General features: G+C 39.6%; 1 long non-coding RNA gene across 5 annotated transcripts in view; it reads left to right on the forward strand.

The window, feature by feature from the left end:
- Nucleotides 1-27109, forward strand: part of LOC122974879 — a 218118-nt gene that overhangs the window by 113361 nt on the left and 77648 nt on the right. For 2 of the 5 annotated variants that reach the window (XR_006400478.1, XR_006400477.1), the window contains exon 4: nt 13065-13181. This is a non-coding gene — a long non-coding RNA (uncharacterized LOC122974879). Of the gene's footprint in view, nt 1-1484; nt 1576-1696; nt 2000-13064; nt 13182-21651; nt 21808-25360; nt 25483-25584; nt 26253-27109 lie in introns of those variants that run through there. The other 3 variants (XR_006400476.1, XR_006400475.1, XR_006400483.1) reach the window with 3 other exon arrangements.

Raw genomic sequence — 27109 nt, forward strand, 5'->3', positions numbered from 1 at the left:
TTGGTTTTCACAAAAAGGAAAATCGATTCCTTCTTGACATCTTAATCAGCCACCATTGTTCCAATGATCTATTCAAAGCCTCATTCAAAAATCCCTGTTTTTCTGTAAAGCTCTGATAAAAATAAGTCAGAATAAATTTAAAAGATATTTCATGAGATTTAAAAAAAAAAAAAAAACTGCAGCATTGGCCCATGCATACTGTACATCACTCTTATTGAAACTGCAGTGTTTGTTTTTTAATACTGCTCAGATTTGAACTTATTTGACACTTGTGGTTGAGAGTTTGCAAATTTGCAGCTAAAACTAAAAGGTGCAGCAGCAGAGACAGATGTTGCAGCCGCTGCTGCTGCTTCTGCTCACACACACTACAGCTGTTGAAACCACTCTGCCAAGATGATCATACCCCCCACAAATACACGCAGTCTTATAGTCTAATACACTGATCTCTTGTACCACCCATTATTTTCAACTTGTTTTTCCGCTCTTCGTTCCCCCAGCTTCATACTGCTTAGGTCTTTGCATTGAGTATTGAGAATGTACTGTTAATTCTCCTGGTCCACACTGTGTGTCTTTAACCCTTCATTAGACTGTCAATTTAAATTAGAATCAGTGTTTTACTCTCCTGTTTGTGGAATGTAAAGTTAAATCAATTAAATGAAAAAAAAATCTGTCTATATCTGTCTGGCTCCGTTCCTACTCTCTCCTCCTCCTCCTATTCGTGGTTCTCTCTCTTATCTTAAATTTCTTCACCGAACAGCTTCATCTCTCTGCAGGATGGATCCTCTCTGCTTGCTGCCGGATGGAAAATAAATTGCTCCACAAAAGCCCAAGCAGCTCATGAAAAACCAACCTCTGCCCAGCGTAATCAATAGCAAAGCCTCTAATTAAACGCTCCTTCAGTTTCATACGTTCATATACTTCAACCTATGATATTCTGTACATTTCATGCACTCGGGCTAATCTGTGCCTGCTTTCCGCAGCAGGTCAAAATTAGATTTAACCACCTCCCTCATACACACTTCTCTCCATACCACAGAAGGTGAACCTCCATAAATGTCAAACGCCACTGTGGGTTTTGCGGTCACACAAGCCGATCATAGATTTAGAGCTTGCAATTATGTCAAAGTGCCCAAAAAAATTAATGAAATGCCATGTCTCAAGGGACTCTAAACCTTACCTTCACCCATCATTTACATAAATTAATTTCACTCAGTATATTTTTATGGACAGATCCATATTGGCCTTGTCACATTCATAGATCTTTCACACAAGACTGAAACCCTTGTAAAACCACCAACACCGAGCAGAGGATGTTTATTCACATATGTTACAGTTTTTCATGCTGCGCTTTTTACAGTTACATCACTACAAACCATGTAACTTGTAGGCACTGCTTCTTGCCATATCAAGTCAATCAGCATTTTCAGCTAAAATGTCCTTGTTGCTGTAAATGTCATGCTGTATTTTTTTGGTGTCTTTTCCAGACCACAGACATAATTGACAGCTTTTTGTGTACCTTCAAAGGGAATGGGTGGAAGATTATTGGGATGAATATCACAAAGGTCAAAACAGGAGGTGGGTTTCAAACTGACAGCTTGCCCTGGTGCAGTGACAGAGGAGGCACAGTCGCCACACAGAACATGGAGAGTGTCATGATAAATTGTGTTACTGAATAGTTTGGCATTTCTATAATCAGGACTTTGAGGTGGCAGACATGAAGCGGGACAGCCCGGGGATGATGGAGTAGGTGATGATGGCAAGAGGATCAAAGCAAGACATCAGCCTGAAAATCTTCCTCAGCTGACACACCTAATGTTCTTCTTTATATGACAACCTCATTTAATGTAAATGTTTCTTTTTATTGAAGGGGACCTATTATGCTAATTTCTAGCTATATATTTTTATTCTGGGACTCCACTAGAGAAGCTTTGCATGAGTCACAGTTCAAAAACCTCCTTATTTATCTTATACCATCCCTTCATGCAACCCCTCAGTTCAGCCTCTGTCTCTCACAGGCAGTCTTAGCTCCTGTCTCCCAATGAGCCCACTCCGTTCTGATTGGCCAGCTTTCCAGAAGCCTGCTGAGGTGCAGCTGTATCAGAGTCGTGTTAAGTTACTGCCGTTGCAAACCAAATATTTCCTGCTTTACTGCTTCATAGTAAAAGCTTTTAAATTACCAAATAAAGGGGATATTTTTATTGTGAAGAATTTTCAAGAAATGAAACGTGTTCCTCACCGAACTAGCAGAGCTTCATTAGCGGTGCTAAAAACTGGTAGACACAACAACAAATGGGGGTATTTGGAGTTCTTTGTTCAAGGGATCAGTTAGAAATAATGCAGACAGCACGTTGTGTGTGGAGCAGATGTCCATATAAAGAAATCTGTTGCGAGTTGATGTCTGCTCAGGCTAAAAGTAGAAAAAAACCCAGAAACCGAGCGTTCAGAGCAGCCTGAAGCTGATGCTTTTTGCTCACAGGGATTACTTCTACATACGTTTACCTCATTATTTGACACTTCAGCCACATTTAATATATATGACTGAAAATAAGGAAAAGCATAATAGGTCCCCTTTAAACTAGTGCACTAAGATCACTTACTTTATCATGTTCACGGCCAAGACCTTTGACATGCATGTTAAAATGATCTCTATTGGTCTAATCCTATGATGGGTGATTGTGCATCTTTGGCCTTTGCAGAGCAGAGCCAATAAATGTTTTATATATATGTATATATACCCTTTATAAAAACGTATTTAAACAGGGAAGGTCATTGAGAGCAAGCTCTCTTTTACATATAAAAACAATAAAGCACACGAAAGTTACAGTATACATCAACAGAATATATGGCAAACAGACCAAAGACATCAACATAAGAGACAACATCACTTGAAAGAAAACACGTACATTCACACTGCTTTATGTCAGTCAAAAGAAATTTGAATTGATTAAAAGAGATTAGCTTGTCTAATTTTACAAGCTTCTGTTGATTGTTCCACTTGTGTGGAGCACAGTATTTAAAAGCCAGTTTCCCAACCTCAGTACTAACATAATGATTTTCAAGGACCAAGGGCAGAATGATAGACTGCATCAAGAGGTTTAAGGCTAGAGGCAGGAGAGTGCATATAAATTACTGTTATTACTGTTGAACTGTTGGTCATTTTTTTAGTAAACAGCATGCATTTTGTTTTATCAGAGTTTAAAAGTAATTTAAGAGCAATTAAAATTTTCTGTACAGCACAGAAATCAAAATGCAAGTTTTGAGCCGCCTGGTCAACAGGGCACTGTTGTATAGTGCTGTCTGCTTACAGATGAATTGTACTGTTTCTAAGATTTTTACCTAATTAATTTATAAAAATTATGAATAAAAGTGGTCCTAGAATAGAGCCCTGTGGTACACCTTTGTTAACACTCCTAAAGGTGGACTGATGGCCATTAGCCACAACGCCTTGTGTTCTACCATTGAGATAATTTGCAAATCAATTACCGACTCTTCATCAAATCCAAAAGATTCCAGGTTTTTCAAAAGAATTTGATGATCAATAGTAAGCCTTGGATAAATCAATAAAAAGGGCAACACAATCCTGCTCGTTATCCAATGCACTTTCGATGCTGCCGTCACAGTACTATGCCCAGGTCTATACCTGATTGATATGATTTTAAAATGGAGTGTTGAGATACAAATGTTCTCACCTGATTATTTACAAGTTTCTCTAACACTTAAGCTAGATATGATAATTAAGAGATTGAATGATAATTATTTAGCTCACTGAACAGACCCCCTTTATGCAAAGGTAGGACATAGGCTGTCTTCCAAAGGTCAGGGATGCTCTGTTACCACCGTCAGCTAAAAAATATAAGTAAAGCATTCAACTGGTAATGGAGCTGTCAATAATAAAAGCCTTGGTTCTAACTGATCAGCCCCAGTGGACTTTTTTGGGTCAATAGAACAAAGAGCATTAAACACTTAATGATTCATAAAAGACTTCAATGAAAAGGTCTGAGTGCCTAATTTGTTGCCCAGCAAGGTGCATCATGATCAGAGACAGTGGGAGGAAATCCAGCATTTCAAAATAAATAACCTGATGAAATAAAATATTAATTGAATGCATCACATATTTTCTCTCCAACAGAGATAGTGGTAAAACCTTGAACAATTTCATTGAGTAAGGATGAAGTAGGACTGTGTGATAATGATTTAACCATTTTCCAAAAATCTGCTGGCTTTTCTTTACTTTCAGATAGTGCAGAGACATAATCAGGGTTTAGTTGTTACCAGCTGCGGATGTCCTGCTCCTCATTTATTTAGCATAGGCTTGTCAGTCTCTCTCTCCTTGCATTTCACCCTCTTTACGGCCGCTTTTCTCATATAGTCTATTGCTCCCCCACTCAGGTTCTCTTTTTTTCTGTAGTATCCATAATCTCACGCTATTTCTTCACCCTTGGAAGATTAGTTTAAAGTACATGCTGCTTTCTAGCAATTCCTTGCCTTATGTAGTCAAACTTGTGCAAAGCATTGGAAAAATAGTTATTGACACTTTGGGAAATACACTTATTCCCTCTCTTGCCAAGGGTAAGATAAGAAGAATAATACCACTTTAATTTCTGTGCATTATGTATGGAGCAAGACTAACTGCAAGTAACTCAACTTATTGTTTTTCATTTTTCTGTTTTTGTACGGAAACAAGATACATCATGTTACAGTAATTAGTGAGCTTTAGAGACATTGCTAGGCATTTTTTGAAATTTGGAGGGAGCCAGGACAGCTGTTTCATACAGCTTCCAATCTTTGAGATAAGCTAAGCTAACTGCCCTCTAGCATCAGCTCCATACTTGACACAAAAACAAAAGATTGGTATTGATTTTCACATGCCACAAAGGTGTGTGCTCTATGTCCAAAACTATCATCAATTTCATCAATGGAAGATTAGCTAAAGGTACATGCTGTTTGATGTGAAAAATTTGAGTGACATCTTCTTGATATTGGGTTGCAGCATTATTTACAGGCAGTATGTTACTAATGGCCATTAAACAATTTAGGTTGGATAAAGCAACGTACTCAAGGGTATACTTTGACAGTACCTCCTGAGAAAAAGGAGAGCCTCTTCTACATTTTTTATTCCATGGCTACTAGGCTACATTGATGTGCTATTAGAGCCAGATGCTATCTAAAGCTGCATGTACAAAGATTTCTTTCTATGTTATCCAACTGCAGATTAGTCACAATGCCAAAAGGACTTTCTCAAATCAAACTGCATCAGAGGGTCAAAACCACCAAAGCTCTCTTCAAGCTGCCAACCCCCCCAAGTCTTTCTTCTTATCCTCAGTGGTAAATCACACCATCTGCATTGAAAGCACACCACCTGGATCAGGAAGCCACCTTTAAAGAACATTCAAGGTTTTCCAGAAAATGAAACTGCCTTTGCCTGTAGCATCCAAAATCCCCCTATAGAATTTGAAAATAAGTTTCTGATGGTACCTGATGGTCTTAAGGTTGCAGCTGTATGCAGATACAGCTAGTGGATTAAACATAAAACCAAAATGATTTTAGCTGTTTAAATCAGTCAGATAGATCTAGATTGCCTAAGTCTCTGATTGCAACTGTTGACGTTTGTTGTGTGTTATGTGTTTTGTTTTTGTTTTTTTCCTCTGGCAATCTGCTCTCTACAGGGACGCAAGGAGAGCTAGCTCTGAAAGGTTTTGCCCGAAGATAAATTGGGTAACCTTCTTCTGTCATTAGTAATACCTTTTCCACTGGTGAACAGCAAGACAGAGCAAGCAGAGAGGTGATGGAGGGAAGAGGAAGCGAGGGGGGTGAGAGGGAGGGAATGAGAGCCAGGAGTCAGCGGTAATTAGCCATGAAACAAAAGCCCACTCGGCTCAGTTATGACTCGAGTTTCACACCTTGAGCCATCTCTCCGTGCCTCCGAGGCTCGGCAAGGGACGCGACTGCTGTAAGATGTCCAGCTGAAATAGAGCGCAGACGTGCAGCAGCCCTGTCCTGGCTCCATCTTCAATCCATCACGCCGCCTCCACACTTCTCTCTCAGTCTGGTCGGCTGGCAGGGAGGTGCTTTGTCTGGCTGACTTGTCATGTCTGTCAGGTGAAACTACTTCATCAAAGCCATTTGAACGTGCGGAAAGTTAAGATTTGTTGTGTTAAAGGAATAGTTCTAAATTGTTCCATAGTTGCCGAGAGTTAAATGTGAAGATTGATACCACTCTCATGCATCCAAATAGAGCAAGAGACATGAAGCCATTAGCTCACCTTAGCTTAGCCAGAGTTTGCAGATAAATAACACAACTTGCTGTTTTACATTCCTGTTTTGTGGTGATTAAATAAAGGAGGTACAACATGTTAATTAGTGACCTTTAGAATTTGTTTTAACTTTGAGAGCTGGGGTAGTTGTTTCCCCCTGCTTCCAGACCTTATGCTAAGCTAAGCCACTCACCTCCTGGCTCCAGCTTCAGACTTTATCTGAAGACATTTTGATATGATATGTGTGTAGGAAATGCACAGGTGTAAATAATAAAATCAGCAATTGTGAAAATCCATTTAGCTGCTTCAGTTTTAGGGTCTTGATATTGTGAATGCTGGCTCACACTGTCATGGTTTACTCCAGCACTTGAATAGGATAGAGCTGACATTAATGTTATAAGTAACACTTATGCTTTTCCTATTATGAAAAGTCAAAATGTTTGCTTTGAAAAAGGCCTGTTCACAGATATGAGTGGTATTGATCTTAATTCTCATTTCACTCTCATCAAGACAGCAAAATAAGTGTGTTTTCAAAAAATGTGTCTTGCTTCTATAATTTTGTATTATATTTCTGGATAAAACTGCATTTTGGGAGGAGTGACGCTTCAAAAGAGCTTAGGCCTTAACAAATACATTTAATGTACATAATTAAGAAGGAGAACTGCATGCTAGTATAATTCGCTAAGAAGGAGAAAATATATATATTTTTTGTTTCATGAAGATCTTTTTGTAAAGATGTATTTAAGATTGACCAAGTCCATTTTGCCCTTTTCAGATTTTTTAGCTGTGTCTGCAGGCAGCTGACAGCAAAATGGTGAGAAGTAATAACATTTAAAAGATGAGTATTATGGTAAACAAGAACTGTCTTGACGTGGATTCTGCAGTTGAAGATTTAATTTAAGTGCTGTTAGAAGCACAAAGCTGATACACTTCACTGCTTCGCCAACTTTTGATGTAATGGAACTGCACCATTTGAAGCATTGGACTGCCGCAGTGTGATAACAGTTTGCAGTATGTAAGTTTTCTAATTTGAGGCCTGAATTGGGATTGTGTGCTGTGATGTACTTTATGGTCTTTATGGAAGATGTGTGGCCAACAATTGACTAACTTCACCAACTTCACTAAGACTTTCCCCCATAGTGTCTGACAAGCTTTCCATACGTGCATGGCACATACACAGTTTACAATAGCAATAGCAGATTCACCACTCAAAATTAATGTTTGATAATGTTTGAAACAGTGGGTCTTGGATTTCACATTATAAATAAAAATGGGCCTCGGTTTAGAGTTCAACTGTAGATTTTGTCAGCAGTATTGACGATTTGTTGATAGAAGATTTTATCAGCTGCAGTTAGCTAGCATTAGCAGATTACCTGCTGCTAGCTCTGAGTTGGCTGAAAACTCGACCCAACAACTGCTGTGCTTTAAAACATGAACCCTTTAAAAATATGCATGATACCATGCTACTGTAAGAAACTGAAGCTAAAGTTGCCCCAGTGCAAAAATTCAGTATTTTTTTCAGTTGATGACCCTTGCATCCTGTTTGGACGCTTACTACACAAAAGCATTCTTGGACTAGCAACACGACTTTGAAAAAATATTTACAAAAGGACAAGCAACACAGAGTTTACATTTATACTTTGTTGTTCATATTTTCAGTGATTCACTTTTTTAAGAGAAAAGGTTTTAAGGATGAGGACTAAACCAAAATTTCCAGCAAATATATAAAGCTATTTCAGAGCTGCTAGTGTTTCTGTAAGGTCCATGGTAGCATCTAGCCTCCTACACAGTGGCTGTGAAAAGACAAATTTTCTAACCCCAGCCCCACAAAACACTGTAGGTAGCTACTACTGCAGGTAATAAGCTAGTTCACCAGGGATGCTGACATTTGCAACTTAAGTTAAGAGTAGAAAAACACACTATTTAATCCATTCCTTATCTTTCCTTATCTTCTGTGCTTTTTATCTTGAAGCACATTGTCATATGAAATGTACTTTATAAATAAACTTTACTTCTCATTTTTCTCTCAAATGACACCATCTTCCAAACTCTTTACTTGCTATGCCAAGATACAAATGCTAAGTTAGGATTGGACAATTGCTGCTCAGTGGAGGGGCTTCGCAAACAGTTAATTCTGCCAGTCAATCCTTGTAATAGTTTACAGCCTTCATACCACGCCCCTTTCCTTAGTAACATAGTGTTATGTTAATTCATTCCAAACAGCTCTAGAAGCCAAATGATCTTTTGTGAACAATCTTTAGTAAGAAAATTACTTACTAATTGTCACAATTTGTGACAAATTTGTTACAAAAATAGAAAAATACCATCCCTCTTTGCTCATGACCAACAAGTCTGGTAGCATTGCTAGCAAGTTAGTGCTACCCCCAGTGGCCCATGTGTATCTATTAGAGATTGCATTTCCAGGTGTGCACTGAACAAGCATTACAATACAGGTGCCGAAAATGCAGTTTTGCTTTGTTTTTGCTGTCCTCTTCAAGATAAGATCCAAGTGGGGGGCTCGGCACAGGCATGCCTCCAATCTCCATGACTGTACTGTTTTCAGGAAAGGCCTGTGTTGACAGCCCCTTCATTAGAGTCTTTGTCCTGGAAGAGCCTAGTACATAATTAATGTCTCCATGATGGATTACATGGGTGGGTTGAAAACAGCAAAGAGGTCGGCAGAAAACTGGAGAATTGATGCGAGGCTATTTTCCCTATTGAACACGCCTACTGTGTGCCCCTTCTGCACTGGCACCAAAATTGCTGATTAAAAAAGTCACAATATTTACACCAGTGGTGACTTGAGTACAGGTGCGAGTGAAAATTAACCCCCTGCGCCTATACTTTCCTGTTATTTCTTTGTGTGTACGTGTGGGATTTAAAGGCAGCTGTGGCTCGATAAATGATCATCTTTATTGCGATTCTCACAGGTGGGGCTTTGGGTGGATGTAAACCATTAATCAAAGCCATCGTTAATGATGCAGAAAGCACCGTGGAAATTAAACCCCTTCTGTTCCCCTTTCCATAATGTTGAGGTGTCTGGTTTTCAAGCTGGTATGGTGACTGTGGCTTTGTTAAGAATAAGATGTCTTCTTGTATTGGCTCTTTTTCTTTATTCATCAATAAGAGACTGTGCACTGGTGTTAGGTTTGCAAAAATGAGCAACAAGTTAGCCACTATTGAGTAAGGAGCTAGCCACAAGTTAGCCACTATTGAGTATAATTTATGTCAAATTGCAGCTCAAGGATTTAGATTAATGATTTTAACATTTGACTTCCAGACAGAATACTAGGATGAACATCAATGTGCTTCCTCGCAACCTCCAGGCTATGTTTTAATAAAAACAAACAAAATCAGAACTAATTACAGCACATTGCTTTTTACATAAGAGATCAAGTGGGCTCAAGTGAAATGGTATCTAATTGAAAGTGTAGGGAATGTCTGATCTCAGTGTTTTCTATTTAATACAATCCCCAGAGAAGCCAAGCTCAATATTATCCACTATTTCCAAGGGTTTTTGGAAATACAATTTAAATCCGACAGGAACTGCTTTGCAATACCCCCCCCCCCCAAAAAAAAACCCAGCACGTCTTAAGGTTGTAAAAATCACAGTATGTGGACTGCAAACAGAGCCTTCCTGATGCATGTCAGTCAGTTCCCTGGCAGTTGTCGAGATTTCAATTCAAATAAATTTGTCTGTGTATTTTGCCAGTGTTCAGCTTACAGTCTAGCGCACCAGTGGATGAAGTGACTCGCTCAATTATACATTTACTTAGACACGTAATAAAGCGCTGCCACTCTGCCAAAGCTGGGGCTGATTATACCGGCTGTACAAGCTGTTTTCCCAGCCTCCTGTTCCTCCCCTCTCACTGATCAAGACATTCATCCCAAAGAGAGGCGCGCTTATTGGAACAACTGTAACTCCCAGCACTACACTCGTACACTGTCAAAATCCCCTCCTTGCTGTTTTTTCCCAATGAAAAAGTGCATGTTTTTTTTCCTCACATGGGGTTCTAATCTTCAGATACAGTATGTGAGCTTACTTTTCCAACATCCTTATGACACTATCAGTCCAACCTCTAAGCGTGCCTCATGTCTACAGATGTGATAAGTTTTATCACGACTATATGCTTTGATTTTTACGCTCACCAGTCCCGAGGTCATGAAAAAAAGAAGAATCTGGCCATAATTCTCTCAAAGGGTATGCTGGCATATTAGAGACAAGCTCCTTTTTTTTTACCTTCATCAACATCAAAATAACTTCAAAAGAGATGATGCAATCACATTTTCATGAAGGAAAAAAGAAAATTCAATTTTCCCTTTGCTCCTTGTTTATGTCTGCCCTTTGATGAAAGCATGTTAAAGCTCACATGCAGCCAGAGTGTTTGATGTTGTGAAAACCTGCTGTTTAGGAAGTGATAGAATGTGCCATTTGTTTGTGAAGGGTAGTCTCATAAAAGAGCATCACTTATGAGTTATGCGAAGGCACGCAGAAAATCCCGAAGCAGCTTTTGCTCAAGATTTCAACGACAGCCCTGATATTTTCTGATTTTAAATTAAACCGCTGTTTGTTACTCACACTTTTTTTTTTTTTTTTTTTTTTTTTTTTAAAGAATGCAAAAGCCTCTTGGGTAAAGCTTTCTTCATATGTTGACACTGACTGGATATACCAAACTATATACCTCCATTCTACACTTACTGAGCTCTCTTCCTTTCCAAGGTCTCTTCAAACTAGCAACCACAACGAGCTATAAGATCTCCCTGGAGGCCATTTCTCCTGCTTTAGACTTTCAGACTGACAGAGAGTTTAGGACTGAATTGACAGCTCATGACTATTGCTTGGCTGCTGCGTTCAGCAAATGGTGAGAGGAAGAGATTCTATCCCATTAACACTCCACTAATTGGACATGCATGCATAAGAGAGAGAAGGCTTTTAAAACCAATTAGCCAACTCAATAGTTTTGAATTAACCTGTGCTAGACCCAAGCTATGCTCATTTACATTGCCTGAAACACTCACTTACTTTGACATATCATCTCCCTCATGGCTAAAAAATTAGCAGCTATCACAGGATCATATACAGTTTCTGAAAGGTAATATTATTGACACATATTTTTTCTTACTGCAGAGTTATAACTGGAGGATAACAACAGGTCTGCCAATTAACACTGCATTGCTTCTGGGTGTAAATGATTGTTAATCACTTCACCATAATGTGTCCTTATGAAAACGGATACCTGAGAACTCTGCACACGCTGCACAAGTCATCTGCTTAGCAGTGCAGCGTGAATACAACATCTGTGGAAGCGTCCTCATCATAGACTCAATAAAAGAAATGATCCAAGCTGTTAGGAATGAACTCAGTATTATGAGAGTAACACAAGTTGTTGGAATCTTCTTTGTTATCCTTTCACGAATGTTAAGTCATACCTGAATTGCATTTTCAGTTAGATGACAATATCTGGATAAAAGAATTAATTACACCAGGAGCAGAGAGGTTCCATATGTGGTAAAATAGTCATATGCTCTAAACCTTTCTCTGGCCTGTAGTTGCCAGGGAAACCTCTTAGCTGTGTGTGTGTGTGTGTGTGTGTGTGTGTGTGTGTGTGTGTGTGTGTGTGTGTGTGTGTGTGTGTGTTGTCTATTTATACCTGTGTAATTACAAATGCAGCTGGCATCATCTGTGCGAGAGGGTTTTTTATGTATCTGTTTAAGTACTGCTGTCATTATGTTATTCATACAGCTGCTACCCACTTTTTAGGCTTTTTCTTATTTTAGGACAAGTATTAAACTTGATCTTCTCCATGTTTGAGTCAGGGTTCAGGTGATGGGAATGGGGTATGGAAGGCAGACAATGTGAAGAAAAACTGATTTGACCACTTACTGTACTGTGTCACACAAATAATGATGTGCTAAATATGGATAATGCTAAATAGACACAATAGACTTTTTTTTCTGTTTTTTGTTTTTGAATTTTTCTTAGGTATTAGACTATTTTTTCCCCTTTTTCCTCCTCAGAAATAATGATAAAATGCTGAGATGCTTCCTGTCCTTCCACTGGGAAGACAGGAAGCATCTGGTTGTATTTGTCTGACAGTTGCCACAGACACAAATAATTTCCGAAAGGATAATAAACAAAACTAACTAAAGAAAAAGTAATGAATGAGTGACTCACACATTGTGCTGTCTTTTCTACTCTGCTGTCTTGCTATTTAAATAAATAAACAACAGAAAAAAAAAAAAGGTTTTCTGTGTGATGGTGCTTATTGTCTTTAAACCTCCACATTGTTATCAAGGAGGTTATTCGGTGTACACAGCTTCTTTCTCCAGAATAAAGCTTTAGCTAAGGGTTCCATTCAATTCCATTGAATGGTTGAAAATGAAAAACCGTTTAAACAAATTTGCAAGAGTTAATTGCCAGAATAAATCTGATCACAAAACTAAATCAAACCAGGAAAATAAGACCCATGTTGTAATAAAATGGAATTTTTCCTTTAAGGTCTTAGGAAATCTGGAATTTTCTTTTATTTTATAGGAAAAATTTGTGCCAATTTGTGTGTACTTCCATGTTTTCTATAGGTATGTCTTATCCTTCATGCCTTTTATAGTCATGTTAGTACAGCAAATCAGAAGGAACTACAAGGGACAAGACAAACAAGGTTGACAGCATGGAAAGATTAGGAGCTGGAACAATAAGTTGACACCCAGAGGAAATGTACTTTACATTATTGTTGTGATGGCAAAGCTGTCGCACTTGGCCAGACTTCAGACGTTGAACCCCTTTTCCTTTATCTTCTGTGTTCACACAAGGTGATGACGCGCGTGGCCAATTGGATCAAGCAGATGCACAGATTTTGACTTGAGGGAAGAGCTACAGTCACTCAAGCGGATGGGCTGATGCCATACTGAGAGAGCCGACTGGTGGAGGTAGGATATGAGTCTCTCTGTCAGTGGCAGAGAACAGGGGGGAGTCAGCTCTAATGAGGAGAGACGTTTCTGCTTTACCCTCTCCTCCCCTTAGTCACATATCAAAGGAGTGAAAGCTGTGATGAATCCACACCTTACATACTTCCAGTACACACACACACACACACACCACTCCATGTGCACTTTAACTCACACACACATAGATGCATGCTGTCTTCTATGAGAGGGACTGTCACATCCTCCTTATGTAAAAACATATTCAGCATCCTAATTTTTATTCCAAAACTCTATTTAGTATGTGGGCTGGATGTTCAAATATGTGACTTTTGATGTCAATTTAATTAACTAGAATTTCAATATTTTTTCTGGTAAGTCAGGAAATCATTTATTTTATTAAATCTCTTAAAATAATTACCTGCAAATAGCTAGTTTTGTTCAATAAAAATGCTCCAAACAGTCAAAAAACCCGACAACTTCACAGCAGTTACCAGGCAACCAGCAGAGGCTCTAAGAAGTTGACTCTTCCCAGTCGAGAGATAGTTTGGCACATAACCCCCCCATAAAACCACAGGTCGATGTTTTTTACACTTTGATTTTTGGGCCTATTAAAAAAACAAAATATAGCGTGTTAATTAGTGAGCTTTAGAGGAGTGGGGAGATGGATTTTTTTAACCTTTTGACAGAGCCAGGCTAGCTGTTTCCCCCTGTTTCCAGTCTTTGTGCTAAGCTAAGCTAACCAACTGCTCGCTTTGGCCTGTGGTAATGAGCATATTTCCCAAAAGGTCAGACTATTCCTTTTAAATGTATTATGATCTAAATTAGAAAACATGAAATCCTCATATTAAAGAAGCTGAAACTAGCAAATGTTTGGCATGTTTGCTTGATAAATAAATTAAATCTGTAATCAAATATCAAAATGTTTGCCCAATAATTTTCTGGTGTTTTATTAATCAGTGAATCATTTTAAGACTACACTGATTATCACCTGTTAGTTTAATCAAATGATGCTAAAAGTCTGACTGCATGTGTGTGTGTGTGTGTGTGTGTGTGTGTGTGATGGATGGAGGAAGAAGAGTATGTGCACATTTCCACGAGCATGTGTGTGTCTTAGAGATCTGTGGCACTTTAAGGTTGTTGTTTTGTCATATCCTCTCCCCTGTCCCTGTGTGGCATTCTGTCAGAGCCAGACCAGTGACATTTTCAAGCAGCTGAACTCCAGGACCTTTCAGTGTCACCCTCTGTTGTCATTTCTGACTGCTATCAGCCCAGTCAATGATGCACTCGCAGGGTGGGGGGAAAATGATATACAGCCAACCTCAAGGTTTGCCCGGCTCAAAGTTGTTTTTCCACTGTTCCTTCAAACTGGCTTTCGCTGGCACAGAATACCATTTACTGCTTTGATGGAAAGAAACAAAAAAGAAGTTTTTAGCGATGTAATATGTACTCAAGAATTGAGAAGAGGTCAAACAAAACTCAGGCATTTGATATTTACCGTTCACTGAAGCTGATGCAAATATGTGGAATCAGTGCAACACTCGGATTCTTTACGAATCCCCAGTTGAGAGTTTCTTTTTTTTTGCAAAATCAAGAATCAATCTAAAAAAAATAATCATCAGTATCTCCTCATAGTTCATCATATTACAGTTTGTGAGCCCCATCGTGGACTGTTTAATTGCCCCTGACAAAATCAAATAGGCTTGGTCCCTGAGGGGGTGTGTAACTGCACGCATCTTATCCATAAATCAGGTTCATAGGACCGATGCAAGGTGGCAGTGGCAGTTATATAGGAGCCTCGGCATCACATGCCTGCTAGAAGGAAATGGACCTGTCGGAAGGGCCGTGAAATAGTGCGGCTGCTGCGTCACTCACAGCTCTGCTCCTTTATTTCATTATCATACTGGAACAAAGTGTGTGTGTTTGTGTGTGTGTGTGTGTGTGCACCATCAAGGCAACAGGTACAGCTGAAAAAATTTGTAATTTCAGTGTTTTTAAGATTCAAACACGTGTTAAAGCAGTAACACGCACCTGCTTCCCTCGGACTACTACTTCACTGAGAATTATCAAATTGCTCATGTGGATTCAAACTCTGTCTCAGAAGACAACCTAGGGACAAATCAGCCTAACTCAAATACACATCTGCTACCAACAGAAAACTCTAATGCTGCATCATCCCTCACTCGATCTACGTTCGCCCATCTCGGAGTTCTTGAGCAGTTCAGTGCGCGTGGGGTGCAGTGTTGCCTTAAACCATGCTCTCCTTATTGATTTGAGTCTGGCTGTAACCTCGTATCAGGGCTTTGCAAAGTTCTCTGCTGCATTAAGTCCTGGTCCTAATTGAAGCCTCCCAGAGGCTAACTGGCTCGATTGCTCCGACATGTCAAAAAGCATCAGTCAGTTAAATGGGGCTGGGAGATGGAGAGCCGTTATTGCTGCTACTGCTGCTGCCTGCAGGCTCTGACCTTGTGGTGAGACTGAGCTTGAAATGTCTCCTCTAAACTCGTTACTTCCCTGGAACATCCAAGTTCTATTCTTGACTAGATATTCACCAATGAGTAAGTGTGTACGTGAATGCATGTGTGTTCGCATGTCCTGTAGCATGATGTAGGCGTGAGTGAGCTTGTACACAAAACTCTGAGGCCTAAGGCTGCCCAGTGAAATGAATGGCAGTTGTTCTGAGTGGTGATCCGGCAGCAAATCCTCTCCAAGATTCATCCTGGGCTGCTAGGGATGGACAATTACATTGCTGGATCTGCCAGGAGATAGGGCCAGAGCATACAGTACTGTATGTAAGGGATGACTACAGAATGTTGCCATAGTAACACAGGAGGGATGACAAGGGGTGATAAGCAACATACAGTTTGTGTTTCTTGTAGATATGAACTTTACAGCTAATGTACAATGTATCATAAATGCATCTAAGTGTATAATCCATATTTGCGATGTTTAATATGCGAGAATTTTTCATATAGAAGATGTAAATAAGCACAACTGCAAAAGTTACAAGATACAGATTTTACTGCTTTAGTAGAGAAGACAAGAAGATGTTGTATTTCAGTATGGTTGTCTGTCTTTTAGCTCTCACATAATACTTGGTGCACCTTGTCTTTTGATGCTGCTAGTGGATGACTTCAGAAAGAGGAAACTACAGAGACGTCGCAGCAATGATGTGACAAATTAGAGATGATGAAGTCTCAAACATTCCAGAAACTATCCAGACTGGTCTAACAACTCATATTCCAGTATTAAAACAGTGGCAGCCAGTGTGCTGTTTGTTGCAGTGCGGTTGAGACTGTACTGAGGTGGGGGAGGCAAACAGAACAAACATACTGGTTTAAAAAAAGGCTGTCTGCAACAGCCTGAAGGCAGTAGCATGGTGAAGGGCGCAGACTAAACTGAATTCTGTCCCACAAAAAACCATCCACCCCCTCTATGGTAAGCTGATGTTACATAGCACCTCCAGCCTCTGGTTTTTACCCCCAAGGTGCAAAGTGAAGCGCTTTAGGCACTCTGTTGTGCCAACAGTGATCAGACTGCACAATACTTGTTGTGTGAATGGCCCCAGTCACAACCAGCTTGGATGGTGCTGAAGCAGGGATCCTGTTCTTATTATGCAAGCTAACCTAGAACACCTTTGCTCTGAAACAGTTCATTTGCATTGCTACCACAGCTCCTTTTGCATCACACTTTTTTTTCTGATGCAAATTTTTTGTATATTTTTAATGATAAAATATATTATTTTTTTGTTCATTTGCAGCCATTAGCTTGAGTGTTAGATTTGTTTTTGTGCAGTGGTGTTGAGGTGCTCAGTTGGGGGTGTAAGAGTGAATATGCATGAAAATGAAGCTCTGCTGACTTTAAAAAGTGTGCCTGTTGTCACCAGACTGTTGTGGTAGCACAGTGAATGTCACTCATTAAAATGTTTAATATATGCACTGACTTAGCCACTGCTGAAAATCCGTACTCTTCGTCGTGGTATGCAGATGCACAGCTCACCAGCCTCAAGTTGGCAGTTTCTACTTTTGCCATCATATGAATGCAGATTTCTCTAAAGCACAGCCCGAGCCCAGTCCCCAGGAATCTAATAAGTTATTTGCAGTATATCTATTTATATGCTGTACTACAGGACAAAAGCAGTTTGATGTCATAATAATAAACCTTCTATCCATCTATTGCTGTGCAGTGATAGACAGCCATGCATACAGCCACTGAGATTCTGAATAACCTGACTGTAACTAATGTATAAGATACTGCTACTGTATGTTGTCAATCCAGTTTAATAGATCTTTGTGAATGATGCCTAACTGATCAGTTTTCAGCTACAGCAGCTGGTGGCTGCAACATAAACCTGTTGTCTTTGTTGTTGTATTTGTACTCTGGAGAAAAAGGAAATGAGAGAAACTTAATGTATTTGAGGGCACACGGGAGTTGCTACAGTCCCAGATAGCACATCATATTTGGCATATTCTGATATCATTCTTGAAAACACTCTTTTGGCTGTGATATAGTCTAGATTTATCGTTTTAGCCAATTTGGGCGAGGCTATAGATAGTACCAGGTTTGGGATTGAAGTTTGCGATGGCAGTAGGAGCAAGTGGTGGTTTCTCACAGGCATAGGCACCTGAGCAATGGAGTAAGTGGAAGAAATTTATCCCCATCATTCAATCAAGGGGAGCAAAGTTATGATTTTTCTACCCCACTTTTTATCTTTTTAAAAATAAGTTTATCATCATACAGTCCCTGCACTAAGGTGAGTATATTTAAGCAGCCCATATCAATGACCATCTTACTATTTTCAGCAACTGACAAAAACAAATAATAAAAAAGCAGCACATTTTTGGACCACCCTTTGATTGGTTCAACCTGTTGCTGATCATTTGCCACAGCATGCTTTGGCTGTCAGTCACAGTCTGTCAGTCCACACAGGAGTCTGACTGTTTCCAAAGGTGAGAAACATGCCATTTAGCTTGACTGCGATCACTGACTGAAAATAGAACATAGGAAAGGATAGGCTAGCATATGTTGAATGAACCTGCTTGGCCCACTGACTCTAGCCGTCTCTCCCTCTCCTCTCACGCAGTGCGCATGCAAGCAGTAGTTAGAGTGAGTTACTATGGTTACAGGGATGCTCTGTGTCTCTGTTGCTCTGAAACTTTGTCGTGATTCCCAATAATAGGTTTTTAAGTTAGTATGCCTATGCTACGTTCTAATCTCTCTCAAATCTCAAGCCTAATAAGAGACCTGCTTCACCACAACTGGCTCAAATCAGTGCAACTCTGAGCTCAGCACACCAGGTTAGCTATGGTTGTTTCGCAGGTGGAGCAAGGTTGGACAGGATGAAAAACATTTCGGACAGGGGGTAGGCTACTCCAGGAGTGGTTTGGGAAACACTGACTCAGAAGAACAGTCAAGGAAGTCAGTAGGCCAAAGATATAAGGCTCTTCATTTCTATTGCAGACAGGCATCACAGTGATGAACAACAGTCATTATCTTACATTAAATGTGATGGGAACCAAGAAAGAAACAAAAACAAAATGCAAAGTAGCCAAGTTTATTGTGGGAATCTAAATATTAGCCTAAAGTAAGGGATAGTTGGAGTGTGATGAGATATTAGTAAGAATTGCATTATTAATTCAAGGTTTTGCTAGTAATGATCTTTTGGCACAAGCCAAAATGCCCATTAGTAGCCACTGATATCTTTTGTTTATTTCAGCTGGCCTTAGGCTATGCCAAACAAAAGAAAATGCAACAAGGCCAAGGGCATAGGCCTATTGATATTTTTCAAAAGGAAGACTAGTATAAGTGTACACTAAGCATTTTCATTGACAGTAACTAACTATTAAGAAGCCTAGTGTGACGCTGTCCTTGTTATCATCAATTGTCCTATCAAGAGAATGCAAAGCAGGTGGAGCAGCAGAGAGAGAGGTGAGGAGAGAAAACAGGGAAAACGTAAACAAAATGTAAATGGATGATTGTTTGAAAATCCTGTCATATTCCTCTGAAAACAAAATTCACTATCACCAGACAGCGACCATAAGCATTTATGTTCAAATGCTGATATCTTTGGCTCTAGGTAGACTTGCATTATAACACCTCGATAGTTCACATTCAAGGCATCTCTGTGCTCATCAACATTGTTGCTTTGACTACATTCCAGAGGACAGCACAACAGAGCAAGGAGAGTCAAGTGGGACGGGGCCAAGTGAGATTCAGGTATTAAGTCTGGGATAACTGAATAGTTGAGGCTTCAGGCCCGTTCTTACACCTAGTTTAAAGTATGATCTCTCTCTCTCCCTCTCTCACTCACTGCAGTATTTCAACACACACAGTACTGTTGTGGACAAACTAGAAATGGTGCCTTGAAATGTCATAGTAGCCTTATAACGTGTTATAACATACATAATACATAATGTTTTTATAAAAATATATATATAAAAATAGCCATTCTCTAATAATCATTTCCTGTCCTGATCCACCCAATTGTATACTGTTCTTGATGCATTCTTGGTTTTCATAGCACCCTCAATCTAACTAATCTAGAGTAGTGCAGGTGGCTTAATGACTTAAGCTTGACTTAATCTTAAGAGGTTAGGTGGTGTAGAAATGCAGGAAATTTGTTTTAAATTACATTCCCCCAAGCCAATTATGTATCATTCTGAGTTTGCTCCCCCATTTTAAAACATATCCAGGCACCCACGCTCACAGGTACTGTTTCCATTTGATTGATGCTGAAAGATTATGGCTTCATAGTCTTTTGCTGTCACCCACTGTACCAGAATGGTGGATAGAGATGCCGTAAGGGCCTTTGCTTACACAGCGCTGTTTGCCTGGAACTGGCTATCGACACAGGCCATAAATCACTCTCTAATATTTTTATGCATCCAGTCCATCCAACTGCTGCTAATGTTTCCTCTGCCTGCTTCCTTTGTAACTCATTTGAGCTGAGCGGCGACGCATGACAATGTGTGCGTAATGGGGATTGCTAGAATTGGCTTGGCAGAGACACGGATTCTGTTTGGATTGGCTTAAGAGTGCAACCCACTTGACCTTGCAGCAATGTGTGACATCAAGATTACATTAAAAGGGAAATCGAAGACTAATTAAATGCAGCCTTGAATTATAAGGACTCGTACCCCAATGTCATCGCAGAAGCCTCAATCCTACATAAATACTGTCTCTCAAATACAGGGTTGCTTTTCTATTCCTTGCAACTTCATACAATTGAATTGGATGCAAGACTCGCCAAGCAATTTGTCTCACAAGCAGTAAATCTCCTAAAGCAGCTACATCTTTTGCCTTGAGTTCATCACTTCATCTTTAACCCTGACCCCCAACAATCTTCCTCCCCAGCACAGTGACTGGGGCTGTTGTTGCCCTCACTGCCATCATGTCCTGACCTTCGCTGCCTTAGCTTGTCACACTCTTATCAAATGCTATCTGATGGCACCACAGGGCCCGAAGCAAGCAAACACTCTGATACCATCTGTCTGGCTGGTAAAGGAGATGCCACTGCCCCCCCCCCCCTCCCTCCCCCTCTGCTTTTTTCTTTCTCTTCTCCATCAACACCTGTGGTGGCTTAAGGGGAACTTAGTGCAACGTCTGTGTGTTTTTCATCTGTGTGTTTTTGTAGATGTCTCATTTTGAATATGTGGGTATATACACTACCAGTCAAAAGTTGTGTTGGAATGCTGAAAGGAATAGTCCAAACATTTGATGACAAGATTGATAACATAATATTAAGCTATAACCAGTAGCCAATTATGTTAGCTTAGCATAAAGACTTGAAGTGGGGGGAAACACCTGGCTCTATTTAAATGTTAAAAAATGCCTACCAGCACCTCTAAAGCTCCCTAATTAACTAATTATATCTCTTTTGTTTAATCCATAAAAAACACAAAATGGCAAAAATTACATTTGATAGTAACCAGCTAGAAATGAGAATCCTGCTTTTGTCTATCTCTGTCTGAAATTAAGGGCTCTTTGTTTTACGTATTACCATCACTTCCTAGTTGTAAATTTGCCAACGCTATCATTGTAAACTGCATATGTGCTGTGCGAGAACAGTAAGCTTGACAAGCGTAGCAACAGTCAATTTGTGGTTTTACGGAAGGTTAGGCCAGGCTATTTCTTGGCCGGGAGCAGTGACTTCACACTCTGTTTGTTCTGTTGGTATGAAGTCTGTACTTGTTTACAGAGGTTTTCTGGTTCCTACAATACTGTAAAAATAAAGAAATTAAATATATCCAAGTTATTTCACTCTTTCAAACCAGATACTTGCTGTATATTGCACCTAATGGGGAGGGGAATTTCAGAAAAGCATAAAATATAATCTCACAATAGACTAATTTTTCTGTCATTTATATACTGTTATAATGTTGGATGTCTAAGCATGGTCAAAGGTCTAGAACTTGAGGCGAATGTATGCAAAAATGCTCCCTGAAAGTCAAAAGGCCAGGCCATGCTTTTTTTGCAGTGTCACCTCTCCTTCCTCCTTGTGATGTCAGATTGTTTGTGCATGCCAAAAAACAGCCGTCCGTTCTGTAGTCTTTGTTGTTCCATGGATTATTCATGTTGTCCACTCATATCTCAGATTGGATTCAAGCTTAAACGTGTAAAGATGTATTTGTGAAGTTTCCGTTTCGAATAAAGAATGAGAAAAACAAGTGAAATCCTACTTCTACTGCTTGTTTACGTAGCCGAACAGGAGGAAGGAGTCCTTAATGAGACAGGAGCTAAAACAGGTTGAACTGAGGGGTTGCATAAAGAGCCAGTATAAGATAAATAAGGAGTTTTTTGAACTGTAAATCATGCAAAGATATTCCAATGGAGCCACAGAATATAAATATAGACCTGGAAGTGTGCATGATATGTCCCCTTTAAATAAACATATTTAGCTAAAACATCTGGTGACAGTTTTCACATTGTTTGCACATGAAGCCTACTAGCAGTCCAACATATCACCATGTATTTCAAATCACACACGTGTAAGGAAAAGAACACTGCTGCTAATGCTTCATCCCACACACATCTTTCACTCTCTTTTGCACACAAAAACGCTCATACTAAAACACACATATAGACATAGCAAATGACTATGTATTCACATCTCCTTCATCTCAGGTGCACCATAATGAGCCTGCATTATATTGCAGCTTTGCTTTAAATGTGACAACATTCAACAAGCATTCAACTGTCAACACAGTCGCTGTTTTCTCCTGTAAATGGCTCTGAATAGACCGCTCACTTACCATGCTTAGAATGAAGAAATGGTATGGAGCACCCCGGTAGCTGAATGGTTATCGCACATGCCACAAAATAGCAACGTCCCTGGTTTGATTCCAGCCAGGGATTGTTGTTGCATGTCATACCCATCTTTCTCTTCCTTCATGTCCTGTCTGCCTTTGCCTGTTATACAATAAAGGCAAAAATCCCCCTCCCCCCAAAAAAATAAAAAGAGGAACCATTCAGTAGTTTGACTTTATAATTCATTCTGGTTAAAAACACTACAAATTTAGAGATTTCCTTAAAGGCCTGAAAGAAAACCTACCATCAAAAAGGTAATTTAGGGCTTAACAATATGAATAACTGAAGGCATCATTAAAAAAACAAATCCCTTTTAAAGCCCCGGTAATAAAAATATGGCACAGTGACAGAAACACTAGTGACAGTATTTTGTCAACTGATGAATAAATGATGTGTTTAAAATGCAAGTCAAAATATCACAACGATGGGCTTCATTCAGGGACAACTGGTTAATAAATAAAATAATTCATCCCTCTATTTACCCTCCTTCAGTGAAGTGGCAATCCAGTTTGCAGTGGTCATCAGGATGTGAGTCACTTTTGAAAGGTGATGGCCATAGAAGCACTCATTATAATAGCAGACCGTGAAAGCTGTATGGAGTGGCACTCTCAGCCACACCGGGTCGCTTTTTTAAAACACTACCTCGGTTTGACACAACAAGACAATTCAATAAGACTCTGGTTTGTATTTTGATTTGCCAGACAGCCTCCAACGCCACGCTATGCTGATTGCCCCTTCTTTTTTGTACAGTGAACTCATTTGACAGCAGCACACAAATAACAGGCTGTGAAAGTCCATAACATCCTCCCTCATTCACACATACACATACATATTGTCTTTCCCGCTTTTGCTGCCCCAACACACCTGCAAACGCGCACACGCACACACACACACACACACACACACACACACACAGGCTGTATTTATTTTGCTCTTCTCTCCCTACTGCCACAATTTGGCAGGTGGCACAGAGCCGGGTTCCATTAGGAAAAAAAAGGAGAGCGAAAAAAAAAAGTCTATAAAGGCAAATAACCAAGAGTGGGAGCTGCTGCCAGCTTGCTTGCATTCTGTACTGGATAATAGAAATGGAAGTGTGATAAGGTTCTTGTATAACCTCCCACATAGAGGTGTAACTGAGTTCACTTTTCCCTTTCCTGCATTTAGATTCTGGCTTTTGTGTTGGTTAATGCTATATGATACACATCTATACACATAGTACACAGGGACATGCATCTATACTGTAAGGCAAACAAACAGTGCTGTGCTATACTGTGCTTTAACTGAGTTAGTTTGTTAGACACGTATTCAAAGTTATTCTCAAATGTCCTTGTGTTTTTGTTCAGGTGTTACTGATGTATTTATTTGAACAATATAGCTAAAATAGTTGCATAAGTGGTTGACATCAGTTGGAAAAGAAGCAGGTGTGATGGCAGCAATGTGGGTGTATCAACCTAATTTGATCACTGAAGCAGTGCGTATTGTTGTAAGGTAATTACACATGCCAAATCAAATAACTGACTTTGTTATGCATGCGTCAGACTAAGCTTTACTCATCATCAATGAAACATCTGTAACATGCAGTAAGTGCTTGTACTTGTAAGTAGGAAAGCCACAACAATTATGAATCCCTTTATCTTGGTGAAGAACCATCAGCGAGCCTTCATCTCTGACCTTGAATTCTCCATCCAATTAGAGTAAAATAGACATGTCAAATCCCAGAAACACATCTACATTTGCGAACAAAAGATGGAAAGAGTCATTTTTGTACCTCATCGAGCACTATACCTTGCTGAAGGCCTAAGGTTTTATGCACATTATAGGAATACGTTGGCTGTTATGTTCTGTGGAACAGGATGTAACAGCGCTGGGCGGAAGCTGGTTCATTGGGCCATTTCACTCCCTCATATTAAATATCCTTATCCTTGGGACAGCTATTGAGGAGAGAGAGGAAGCCTCTTCAAAGCTTTTCTTGTCCTCTGAAGGAATACACGAGGCACTCTCTGCCCCCGCTGAGAGTGAGGGATGGATAATAGAATGAGAGGAAATACAGCATTGACAGTAAGGAAGTGTATTCAGCAGAGAGTTTCAGAGCAAGACTACCTTTCGCTACATGTGTGTGTGTGTATATATATATATATATATATATATATATATATATACACACACACACACACATATATATATATATATATATATGTCCTGTGACACACAGAAAAGATACAGTGTAGTTGCTATTTGTATTGAAGTTGTGGTCACTGTAGACATCTTGAAACATCTTGCCTTCTTTCTTTGTTTCTCCAAACTTTTTATAATGAACATTCAAGCTAGAATTGCTCAGACATTGTGTATTAATAAACAAATGTGCTTACACAGTAAATGCTCAAATGTTACTTGCTTTCTTGCCAAGAGTGAAATGAGAAGAGAGACACCACTCTCATAACTGACCATTTAATATGAATCTTTAGCCGTGGGAAGGGTGGTGTCACTTAGCATAAAGAATGGAAGCAGGCATTAACATGTTAAATCTCATTTGTTTCATCAGTACAAAAAGCAAAATGTAAAAAGAACAAGTTGTGGTTTTATGGGGGGCTTTGTTCCAGACCTTGTCTTTTTTTTAAGCAATTTTACAGATGGATTTTATTCCTCTATTCCTGGTTTAGGGGCTTGGGGGACACACTTGAGTATTGAAGATAGGAGAGGTTTCTGCAGTTTAAATGGCCTTTACTCACCCCCTCCAGTCATGGGCTTCCACTTGAGAGACTGGACTGCTACTAGGCTTGTTGCGGGTCTCATCAACAATGGCCATAGCAGATGAAATCTCCAATATTAAGACTGAGCTCTCCTCCATTACAAGTCTCATAAATGATCTCCTCCAGCAGCATTCACTGCTCCACAACCACTTGGCCTCCTTGGAACTGCTTGCCTGGCGGTGGGGCTCCAGATGCTGGTAGTCTCCCACCAGTTCTCAGAGGAGGTATCTCCTGGGTCTCAGTTGTAAAAGGTAAACAGAAGAATTTCGCTTTCCCTCTTTGACCCATATGGATCTGGTGAATGTGACATTGCTGATGATCTACCATGCTCCAACTTCTATGCACCGTTTCAGGAGTTAGCAGATAGCATGCTCTCCTTACCTCTACCTGAGCTCACTATCCCGGAGGGACAACGTAGGAGTCCAAGGTCCCACCCCAGGAAGCGCTCTGGCTCCAGCTCTTCGTCTGGCTCCTCAACTGATTCCCTCATTTCAACCCCCAAAGCCGTTTGTCCTGGGAGCATGTGCCGTCGCCTGTCATCTAGTGTAGCCAAGCCAGTTACCACATCAGCTGCTCTCCCCCTGCCTCGCCAAGGTAGGCTGCTCCTGTCACCTGCCAACTCCCTTCCAACCTTGCAGTTTACACCACTGGGGGTAGCTCTGTGCCTGAAGTCTTTGTGTTGGCTGACTCCATCATAAGATTTGTTAAACTCCTGTCTGCCATCACATAATGTCTTGGCAGCAGAAAGGTTGAGGATTTTATTGAACTTAATCCAACTCCCATTGACCTTCACCCCTCAGTCACTGTGATAGTACATGCTGGAGCTAATTGACGTCAGCCAATCTGCACCAGGACATTGAATCACTATGCTGCACAATCGAGAGTCTGGGAAAAAGCCGTGTAATGTCTGGCCCCATCGCTTCTCTTTCAAAGAGCGTATAATAGCCAAATAATTTATATATGTTTTATAAACCATTTATTAAGCAATTGTAATGTTTCATAAACATTATTTACAACTTTATAATGGCCATCCAAATAATGTTTATAGATGCACTACACAGTATTTATTACAAAGTATTATAGATGGTTTACAAACCAATTATTAACCACTAACAAAGTATTAACTGTCATCTAAATAATGGTTATAGATGCTTTACAAAGTATTTATTAACCATTTAACAAGGTATTATAATCAGTGTGTTTATAGACAGTTTACAAACTATTATTTACCATTAACAAAGTGCTACAAATATCTGGTCTATCTGTCTATGTAATGTTTAGATGTTTTTCAAACAATTTCTTAAAGGTTTACAAATCATTTGGTAATAATCAGCAAATACTTAATATAGTATATAAATTATTTTATAATGTGTGCAATAATGAACTAATTAGTTTACTAATGTGATCAGAATGTAATTATCATCTCTTATCAGCTATGATACAATATATAATTTATAAACTAATTATTTTATAGTATACAAACTAATGATAAAGTAACAAATTATAGCATTACTAATAATAATTAGTAGTGAGACCATTTCCTGTTTAGCACCTAGGTGAGAACTTGCAAAGCATCATTGGAAATGGAGTTTGTGAGCAGCATTTTGCCACTGTTCCTTTGTTTCAGGAGAACAAAGGAAGGAGACGGCCTTGTGGCCAGGCCTCAGAGTTTTCTTTGTGTGATCCAATGGTTGAAGCCCAACAGTTACCTTCTAATTTTATCCATTTTATAGCTTTTAATTCTCTCTGACACACACCTCAACATGACTACACTTTTCCACCCTTTAACTTCTACTTAGAAAAGGCCGTTTTACAACAGTGAGGGACCTGCTGGTCTTTTCTGTGATTTTAAAGGTACCATTCCCGTTGTGACCAGCG

The sequence above is a fragment of the Thunnus albacares genome, chromosome 23, assembly GCF_914725855.1.
Source record: "Thunnus albacares chromosome 23, fThuAlb1.1, whole genome shotgun sequence".
In the NCBI taxonomy this organism is placed as follows: domain Eukaryota; kingdom Metazoa; phylum Chordata; class Actinopteri; order Scombriformes; family Scombridae; genus Thunnus; species Thunnus albacares.